The 10,208-nt window shown below is 36.5% G+C and overlaps 1 protein-coding gene across 2 annotated transcripts in view; it reads left to right on the forward strand.

Annotated features, from left to right (window-relative positions):
* Positions 1-10,208, forward strand: part of b3gat1a (beta-1,3-glucuronyltransferase 1 (glucuronosyltransferase P) a) — a 133,863-nt gene that overhangs the window by 68,710 nt on the left and 54,945 nt on the right. For both annotated transcript variants that reach the window (XM_053499794.1, XM_053499795.1), the window contains exon 2: positions 2,361-2,551. The gene's annotated coding sequence lies outside the window, so the exon portion shown is untranslated. The remainder of the gene's footprint in view (positions 1-2,360; positions 2,552-10,208) is intronic.

Genomic DNA, 10,208 nt, shown 5'->3' on the forward strand with positions numbered 1-10,208 from the left:
CATTAAGAAGATGTACAACTCGGGCTGGCTCAAAGACCATGAAGTGCATCTTCACAGGTTCCTTTGGAGAGATACTGAGAAAGAAGAAATAAGCGAGTATGCCATATCCAGGTTTAACATCAGAGATCGCCCTAATGGATGCATTGTGCAATTAGCTATGCGTGAAACAGCACAGTTGGCAAAGTTTGCTCATTTGAAAGAGGGGCGCAAAATACTTAAAGAGGATAGCTACATGGATGACGTCCTCACATCCCACAATGACCGGAAAAGACTGACCATGATAATATATGGACTTAACGAGATTCTGACAACTAGCGGTTTTCCCCTTAGCCCATAGGCCCAAGGTCCATAGCCCAAGGTCAGGGCAAAGTGGGAGGCAAGTGACTGGGGCACAAACCCAGTCAAACTAAGTCAAGAGATCATACTTCCGAACCAGATGAAAGAAGAAGCTTTATAGAAGAGGACAAACTCTACACTATGATTTACATTAACTTTTTAAAAAGGAAAAAGAAAATGAGAACAGGCCAGAACCTCCTTGAAGGTAAAGTGAAACAGAAAACGCCTAACCCCTTGACCAGGAGACAGCGACTAAGCCAGGTTGCTGGGCTTGATGACCCAGTTGGTCTTGGTCATGGGCAGAAACCCATCGCTCTCGCGTGTGAATGAAACAGCGCTGGCTTTGCTTTGAATATAGCGTTTATGGCAGAGGGGTAACTTTAACACATTACACCCTTTATTGTGCAACTGGCAACTCGACCTGTTAGTTAAGAGGGCTGCGTTTTGATCGGTAAGTAGTTTCTGAGAAGTAGACTGCACATGGACCAGGAAGCAAACTTTGATATCCCGGATGTGAAGACCTGAATTTTAGCGACTTGAATTTTATTACCTGAATTTTTGCAACCTGAATTTTGTCGACCTCAATTTTTAAGATTGAAAAATAATGAAGATTGTATTTTTAACACTTGAAAATATTTTTGAACTGCAATTTGGTAACTTAAATATTTTTGCATTAATTTTTAAATGCTTGAATTACATTTTCACTTGAAATATATAACCACAATAAATTGCAGTGGCAAAAACCTGCTATTTTGCTTTGAGGAATTTTGGCACTATTATCCTTCCATAACACAAGTTCTGTGCCAGACTTACAGTTGCTTGACTTTTATCATAATCTCATCAATTTATACAATGATTAAATTAGTTCTATGATAAATATAAAATTTAGCCACACATGAACTATTATCCAATAATAACTTTTGACTAGGGATGCACCGAAATGAAAATTCTGGGCCGAAAACGAAAACGAAATTTTTGGATGCACTTGGCCGAAAACCGATACCGAAACCGAAAATGGCTTCATTAAAAAACATGTTTAAAATATTTTCTTTTTGTTTGTATTAAAAAAATGTTGCATATTGCAACTTTGCTGTCCTCATCTGAAACTTTGAAGTGCTTCCAAACCGCCGACATACTCCGTGTTTGATGCGTAATGACAGCGCGAACGAGACGGGAGGATGGGAGAGGCGTGGCGACAATTTCGGCTTTTATTTTCGGCGCTTCCTTACGTTTCGGCCGAAACCGATAATGCTATTTCGGCCGAAAATTTTCGGCGGCCGAAATTTCGGTGCATCCCTACTTTTGACTAATAGTATATATTGTGATAAGGTACGTTTGTAAAAAAAAAAAAAAAAACATTTTTAAATAGGTATATGGTAAAGCTTACACGCCTAAAATAAATGTTTGCTGCTTGAAGAGGACAAATATAGCACCATTTCAGGGCTGCTATCCACCTGGATCTTCAGCCTGGGTTAGACTCAGCAGGGATTCTGTACACATAAATGTTTTTCCCTTTGTCCCTCTGCTGGAAACATTGGTACGTGCAACACTTCTCCGGCATTTATGGTTTTGTAGACACAAAGCTAGACATAAGATTGAATGAAATGGCGGCGGACCAGAAAACAGACTGCCAGTAGTGGATCATGACCAAGCTGTGGCATCAACTGCAAACACTCTATAGTGAGGACTGACAAAAGTGAGGAGGCTGTGAGTAAAACTAGATTACCTTGAGCTCGGCACTGACCTCTGGAAAAATGTGTTTAATTTCACACATCATCTATTTTTATGTAGTCTGATTTTCACACATGAATATACCTAATATCTGCTAGGAATGTGACAAGTCTCTTCTGTCAAGGAGATTTGACCAATTGCTACTTACTCAGCCAGATACAACCTGCCATGTACTATGTAGCTTTCACTAAGTCCTTCCCTCCCCTTGACCCTTTAGCTTCAATGTAAGCCTTTGTTTGCGTACAAGAATGGGCCATTCTCCTTCTAACACATGAACGCTCTTGTGTCCCCAGCCGCATGCTCTGAAGGACGTGACTGGACACGTGTTTATATCCCAGCGGTTCCAAGGGACGGCTCTTCAATCTCTCCCTCTCTTTCATCCCCTCTCATCTCCCTCTGTAAAGATGTTTAAGGATTAAGCTTTGGGATTACCGAGTGTGTGTGTGTGAACAGCATCTGCAGGAGGAGGAAAACGCTGTTGATCGTGAGTACTCTCAATCACGTTCTCTTAGATTCTTTTTCTACAGCATGAAAAGGCTTAGTGCTTTGGATTATAACATTTCACAACGTACTCTAATAGTTTTGTTGTTCCTAGATCCAAGAAAACATTACTGAATAAAACTGGATTAATAGATTGTTTTGCAGGGGTCCTTACAGGCACAGTAGTATGAAGTTGTGATATTTATATACACTTAAAATGTGTTTTTTTGCATGTGTGTTTTATGGTTTTTGTCACATTCTCGGCAGCACCAACAGACTACATTGATCCTTAAAGTAATAAGCAGCAGTGCAATCAAAATAATAGTTATTATTTCAATATGTTTAAAATATTTTATAATAGTTTAACGGTTCTTGAACTTGCTGCTGCCTTTTTTGAACACAAAAAAAAAAGTAAAAATATATGGCATATGGTATTGTGTTGTGATATTTCCTGCCTTATCATGCATCCCTCATCATGACTTCTACAGTATATCTTGCCGGGGAGTTGCTTTGGGCAAGATATGTGTGGTAGGAAAGTGCTTGGCATTGTACCAATTAGGGTTGTTACAGTGTCATGCGTCATAGTTGGGTATATGATGTATATATGCAACCTTTATGCATTTTGCATCAGAGTTGCATGTTTTAACATCAGCACATTGGCAAGTAATCACTCAAGCACTCAAAAACGTCTTTGTTTCCTCAATGACAGATAGGAGACAAGCCACTGACTTGTGAAACTACAGTGAGTGACGGGTTTAAACTCTTCAATACTCTTCAATAACTGACATTATAACTGAATAACTGACAAACTGCAACCGCGTTAATTGCGTTAAATTTTTTTAATGCGTTAAATATTTCAAATTAATCGCATGCGTTAACGCACTAATTTTGACAGCACTAATATATATATATATATATATATATACCTAAATTACAAATATATAAAGTATATATATATACCTAAATTACAAATGTATACAGTACAAATATATATATACTGTATATATTTTTAATTTAGGTTACAATTTTAAACAAACTTGGCAAATAATTTACTCCTACCACAGAGTGCCAGGAGGAACTGCAATATTTTACCACCTCAAATGCAAACATACAGTAAATACATAAAAAATTATTTGACAAACAATAAAATATATAAAAACATAAAAGATATAAAACATATTTCTTGTATGTTTGACTAAGCACTGAGCACTACGCAGCAAAAAAAATTGTGTCTTAAATCTAGTCATTACATTTACTATTTCTTATTATACAGTTAGTATATTATATATAAAATATCCCAAGCAAGTAATCAGATTGGACAAGAAGCATTACACAAGTGTCAATATAGAGCATAACAGCTAACTACTGTTAAACCTAAGCATGGGTGAAAGTAGGTCTGTACGGTAAAAGAGAAGAGAGAGGGGCATATCCTTGTTGTTCTGTTTATGACAAATATGAGCTTCGAAGCTAAATAGAAAGTAACACAAGGCTGAATCCCAATTCCCTCTCTATCCCTGACAAGGGCACTACATCGTGTATAAAAGGAATTATACAACCTACATAGTGCACTAGCTTTCTATTTAAAGCTGAGCGGGATACAAACCTTGAACCCAGAACTTAGCTGATATTCTAAAGTGGAATAATTGAAAAAATAAAGTAAATCACATACGATATCTCTTGTCTGTCCACCACCTCCATGGTTTATTCTTCTCACCTTTGGCTGCATAGTAGCACTCTCACTCGCCCACTCATCTTATATACTGCCTAATCCATCGCAGGGCACACATACAGTACACTTATTTACACACTGCGCATTGCTAACCACTACACCACCGTGCCACCTGCATAGTGGCAGTATGAATTTAAAACTAAATTCACTCCTGTTAATTACACTTACTGTTGGTCGCCAACTCATTGCTAGTTTCTTTAACCGCGGAACTAGTGTTACCCAAAATAAGTGATTAAATAAATAAACAAATCATAATCTCAGGGTAATGCTGTTGTACTCAATATCAGCACAGCTGTGATATCTTCAGCATTTAGGCATGCCCTACTGCCTATGACATCATCACAACTGTGCTGATATTTGAGTATGTTATTGCTTAATCATAAGCTTTCAGTGCTATATATGACTAATAAGGCTATTTCTAGACATATTATATTTTACAAGGAAATTTCTTGTTCTATTGGCAGACATTTTTAACATCTTTAAAAAAAAATAATAATAAATAGCAAAATAATCAGCCAGTCAAACATGTAAAATATATATGTTTTTAATATGTCTCTAATAATATTAGATTTGGTTGTTCATATACTGTGTATATTAATAAAATCTAATACACTTAAATGTTATTTTTTTGAAGTGTAAACAGATATTCATTCTACAGACAGTTGCATTGTGTTACCTGCCCAGAATACCCAGTGTACGACATTATGCCTTTGTGAAAATGAGGTCAGTCAGTCACTGTCCTGCCTGTCTGGAGTTTCCATTTTCACAGGGAGAAGGGTGAAAAGGATTAGAGAGCAGTGACACTTCTAGTTATTTCACCCATCTGTGAGGTCCAGGCTCAGTTTTATTAGTGCACAAGACTTTAGTTGTGTGTGTGTGTGTGTGTGTGTGTGTGTGTGTGTGTGTGTGTGTGTGTGTGTGTGTGTGTGTGTGTGTGTGTGTGTGTGTGTGTGTGTGTGTGCTGAAGACACCTAAAGCGGGACACTTATTCTCCTGATGGAGCCAGGCAGCTCAGAGACTGCTGATTGAAGCTTTATCTGAATAAAACCCTCTCTATTACAGTGTGAAGCCGTATTTTTCACTCCGCTTCTGTGGGCTTTGGTTTGTTTTTTTTTTTTTTTTTTTTTTCTTTCTTTTTTCAAAGATTCCTTTTGGGACTCAAGGAAAGGACGCATAAGTGCAATTCGCAAGTGTCTGTTGATACCTTCGGTTGAAATGTGACAAGCAATGAGATGATAAACTGCTGTATTCTGAGTTGTTGTTGTTGTTGTTGTTGTTGTTGTTGTTGTTTTTTCATGTATGATATGCAACCAATTGAGTTAGCTATTAAGTTGAAAGCTATTACATTATGAAGATGAATTGTCAGAAAGAACACTGGTCACTCATGTTTAAATAGTTAGGAAATGTTGATAAGGGGGTAAAACTAATTTCCTGAGAGGATAGATGTCTGTTCAGGCCTTTTTTCTGGCAGAAAATCCTTATAGATCTTTGGCTAAATGCTTAGTCAGGTAGTGAGCACTGCTGAGAGAAGCCTACCTAGAAGAAACTGCCTCAAACACACACACACTTACACTCATCTATGGTGTGACAGTTTTACCAAGAGGGTAAAACTGATCATAAAGCAGCATAGGCACATCTTCTACCCCTACGTCCATTGTCTTACATACTGTACATAACACTACCAGGGCCAATTACATTCAATTCTAATTTATGCATTATTTCACTGCTTTTATGTTTCAAATGTATTCTCAAAAAAAAAAAAACATTTTGCACACACACACACTGTCTGTCTTTCTATTATTAGCAAAATGTATCACTCAATTAATTATCCGTTCAATCGCGGTTGATTTTTGCTCATTCTGTGGATCAGTCCCCTCCACACAGTTCTATTGATCACTGCTTCTTTGAGTTTACCCATGCTCATGTTTGTATCAGATTTCGAGCCACTGAGTTCTTGGATGTCCTTTTCTTATACTTCCACTGACTATTTACAGCATGACTGCCTTCTGGAGTGAATTGCTGCGCATGACATAGCCGAAATAGCAGAGGTAGAAAAAGTATTAAAATTTTGCACTTAAGTAAAAGTACTGTTACTTTAGTGAAATTTTACTGAAGTACAAGTAAATTTACCCTTATAAAAATCTACTTAAGTAAAAGTAAAAAGTAACTCATGAAAAATTGACTCAGAGTAAAAGTTACTGAGTTACTTTGTTTTTAACAGCGGGGGTGGGATGGGGATGGAACACCCTTGCATAATAAATCTGTTCCCTTCGTTGTGCTTGAAATCAAAGTGGTCGCTTAAATATGACCAGGGGTTTGCTTCATAAGAATTTGTTGGCATTTCACTTTCAGCTGTGTCTGCATCACTGGCATCTGTTTTGTCCGTCTCCATCGTTCTTGTGAATTTTCATTCATTTATTTTTTACTCAGTAGTGAATATGATTTAAAATGTAGTGAAGTACAATACTTCAAACAAAACATAATTAAGTAAAAGTAAAATGACAGATTTTAAAAACTACTTTAAAAAGTAGAAGTACACAAAAAATCTACTCAATTACAGTAATGCGAGTAAATGTAATTCATTACTTTCCACCTCTCCGAAACAGGATCATTTCTGCATGGTGATCTTGGCTTCCAGTGAGATTTTTCTTTGGCTTGCTGCACTCTAGGACTTCTTTATTAGTGATTCTCGGTATCCAAGGGATGCACAACAATCTCCTCGATGGCATCGATCTATCTTCTGTCCATCTTTTTTTATCATTCATGTCTTGCAGCAGTAGGTTGCTGTGGGGAAGACCATCGCACTGACTGGCCTGTCTTTAAGCACAGTGCTAATATCCTTACTTCCCTAGATGGCATTGCATTTCATCCAGGGTTAACCATCTCATGAGTTCAGGTGTCATGTTCCCATTTCGGTCAATCTTGGAACCAAGGAATTTAAAGTACTGTACTGTTTCGATTTCTTCATAGTGGATTTTTATGCTGCATCTTCTATTCTTGGTGGTCGTCATCACCTTCATCTTCTTGATGTTCAAGCGCAGCCCCATCTTCTCGCTTACTTCATGCACTTTTATGATGAGTCGCTTGTGCTTTTAGCCAGTAGGATGGTGTTGTTGACATATCTGAGATAATGAGTTGATGTTCCTATGGCCAATTTTAAACTCCTCTTTTAATGTCTTTTGGTGGTGCTGCTTCTGTATACAGGTTGAAGAGTGATGCAGATCTTGTTTTTTTTTTTTTTTTGTCTAATCTTAAGTGACTTCTTATCAACCAACCATACAGAGTTCTCACTGGAGCTTGTTGGTTCAGATAAAGTGATCTGATGAGTTGGTCAAGATTAACAGGCATCCCCATTAAAAAAAAAAAAACAAGTTCCACAAGTAAAAAACAAGTCCTTTTTTACTTTTAGAAAAAAACAGTGTTGGCCAAACAAAATATTTGACAGTGCTGTTTAGTTGACACAGCACATATCCAGTTCAAAACCATAAGTTGACTTAACTTGTAATTCAAATATTTAAGTCAGCTCAACTAGTATTTGTCATGGTTTAAATTAATAATATTTCTCTAGGGTTGACTTAGCACACCTTAGCACAGACCTAGCCAAACATACAGTGGGGCAAAAACGTATTTAGTCAGCCACCAATTGTTCTCCCAATAAGTTCTCCCACTTAAAAAGATGAGAGAGGCCTGTAATTTTCATCATAGGTATAACTCAACTAAGAGAGACAAAAAAAAGAAAAACAAATCCAGAAAATTACATTGTAGGATTTTTAATGAAATAATTGGTAAATTCGTTGGTAAAATAAGTATTTGGTCTCCTACAAACAAGCAAGATTTCTGGCTCTCACAGAACTGTAACTTTTTTAAGAGGCTCCTCTGTCCTCCACTTGTTACTTGTATAAATGGCATCTGTTATCAGTATAAAAGACACCTGTCCACAACCTCAAACAGTCCCACTCCAAACTCCACTATGGCCAAGCCCAAAGAGCTGTCAAAGGACACCAGAAACAAAATTGTAGACCTGCATCAGGCTGGGAAGACTGAATCTGCAACAGGTAAGCAGCTTGGTGTGAAGAAATCAAATGTTGGAGCAATTATTATATAAATTGAAGGCATACAAGACCACTGATAATCTTGATCTGGGGCTCTACGCAAGATCTCACCCCGTGGGGTCAAAATGATCACAAGAACTGTGAGCAAAAATCCCAGAACCACACGGGGGGACCTAATGAATGACCTGCAGAGAGCTGGGACCCAAGTAACAAAGGCTACCATCAGTAACACACTGCGCCGCCAGGGACTCAAATCCTGCAGTGCCAGACGTGTCCCCCTGCTTAAGCAAGCAAGTACTGTACATGTTCAGGCCCATCTGAAGTTTGCTAGAGTCCATTTGAATAATCCAGAAAAGGATTGGGAGAATGTCATATGGGCAGATGAAACCAAAATAGATTTTTTTTGTAAAAACTCAACTTGTTGTGTTTGGAGGAGAAAGAATGCTGAATTGCATCCAAAAAACACCATACCTACTATGAAGCATGGGGGTGGAAACATCATGCTTTGGGGCTGTTTTTCTGCAAAGGGACCAGGATGACTGATCCGTGTAAAGAAAAGAATGAATGTGGCCATGTGTCGTAAGATTTTGAGTGAAAACCTCCTTCCGTCAGCAAGGGCATTGAAGATAAAATGTGGCTTTCTTAATTATTCTTGAAAATAATGAGGAAAAAAATAAATCTGGACAGATAAGTGTTTGCGTTTATGCGCACAGGGCTGTGTTTGTGTATGTGTGTAAAGCTAAAGTAAGAGGAGAGGAGAAATCAGCACCAATTTTCTAAACACAAACCCAACAACTACTTGACTATTGAAGGAGCAAAAAGGTTTATTGCAACCAAATGTAAGTGGACAGCACTGGACTTGCCAGACAGGAGACAAACGCAAAGCTCCCCACAAAAATTCTGCAAGATCTCCTTACTTCCCCACTTTTACATGGTTTATATACCTTTACTTAGCAATTACATCATTGTTTGCTCCTACTTAAATCAAGAAACTACTTAATATTCATGAGATGTAAGCTAATTTTTTTCAGGTCAGATTGATGTGGCACTTCCCCATTACGTAATTTTCCCCTCTCATCTCATATTTATTCATGTCTGAGTCGGCCTAAAAGATCTTGTTTTATTTTTTTCCTTTTTTGGAAAAAGTTTGGTTTGTTCCTGTTTTCTTAACCAGACTATTGACCACTGCTGGTGAAGACTTGGGTTTTCGTCTGAGAAAGTTTTAAGCTTTTTCTAAGATAAATAATAATCATATTCCTATTTTCCTATTTCTATTCCTATTCAATAACTTTCCTTAAAGTTATTGAAATAATTTATTGGATAATTTTTATTTTTATTATACTTTATTTATTTATTATTTTTATGATCTGAAAATTATAATGAATAATTATTGGACTTAAGTACAGTTAGGGTCAATATGATTAATTTTGTAATTTTGTCAAAGCTTGATTGAATTAGATGATATAATTTTAAATATTGTTATTATTGCATAATTATTATAATAATTTTCCTTATTTAAAAGACTGATCATTAATATTTTGATTAATAAAATAATCCTATTTCTCTTAAATCATAATTTGATTATTAACCTATATGATTTTAAACATTGATGTTTGATAATATACGTATACATTATGGATTAGTAATTATAGTTATATTATTTAATTACATAATATTCAAAAAGTTACAACTTTCATTAATAAATTTTGGTTATTTAGTATAATATAGAGTGTAGTAAGGGCTAGTAATAGATTTTGATTATTAACTTTTGATCCCTTTGTTTTTTAGCTTGTTTTTCTGTGTCCAGAAAAAAACAGAACTGAAAGTTATTTCTTTTAACTTTTCCTAATCATCTCTGTTACTCTAATTATGGCAAAAAA

Source organism: Clarias gariepinus, chromosome 7, assembly GCF_024256425.1.
Source record: "Clarias gariepinus isolate MV-2021 ecotype Netherlands chromosome 7, CGAR_prim_01v2, whole genome shotgun sequence".
Classification (NCBI taxonomy): domain Eukaryota; kingdom Metazoa; phylum Chordata; class Actinopteri; order Siluriformes; family Clariidae; genus Clarias; species Clarias gariepinus.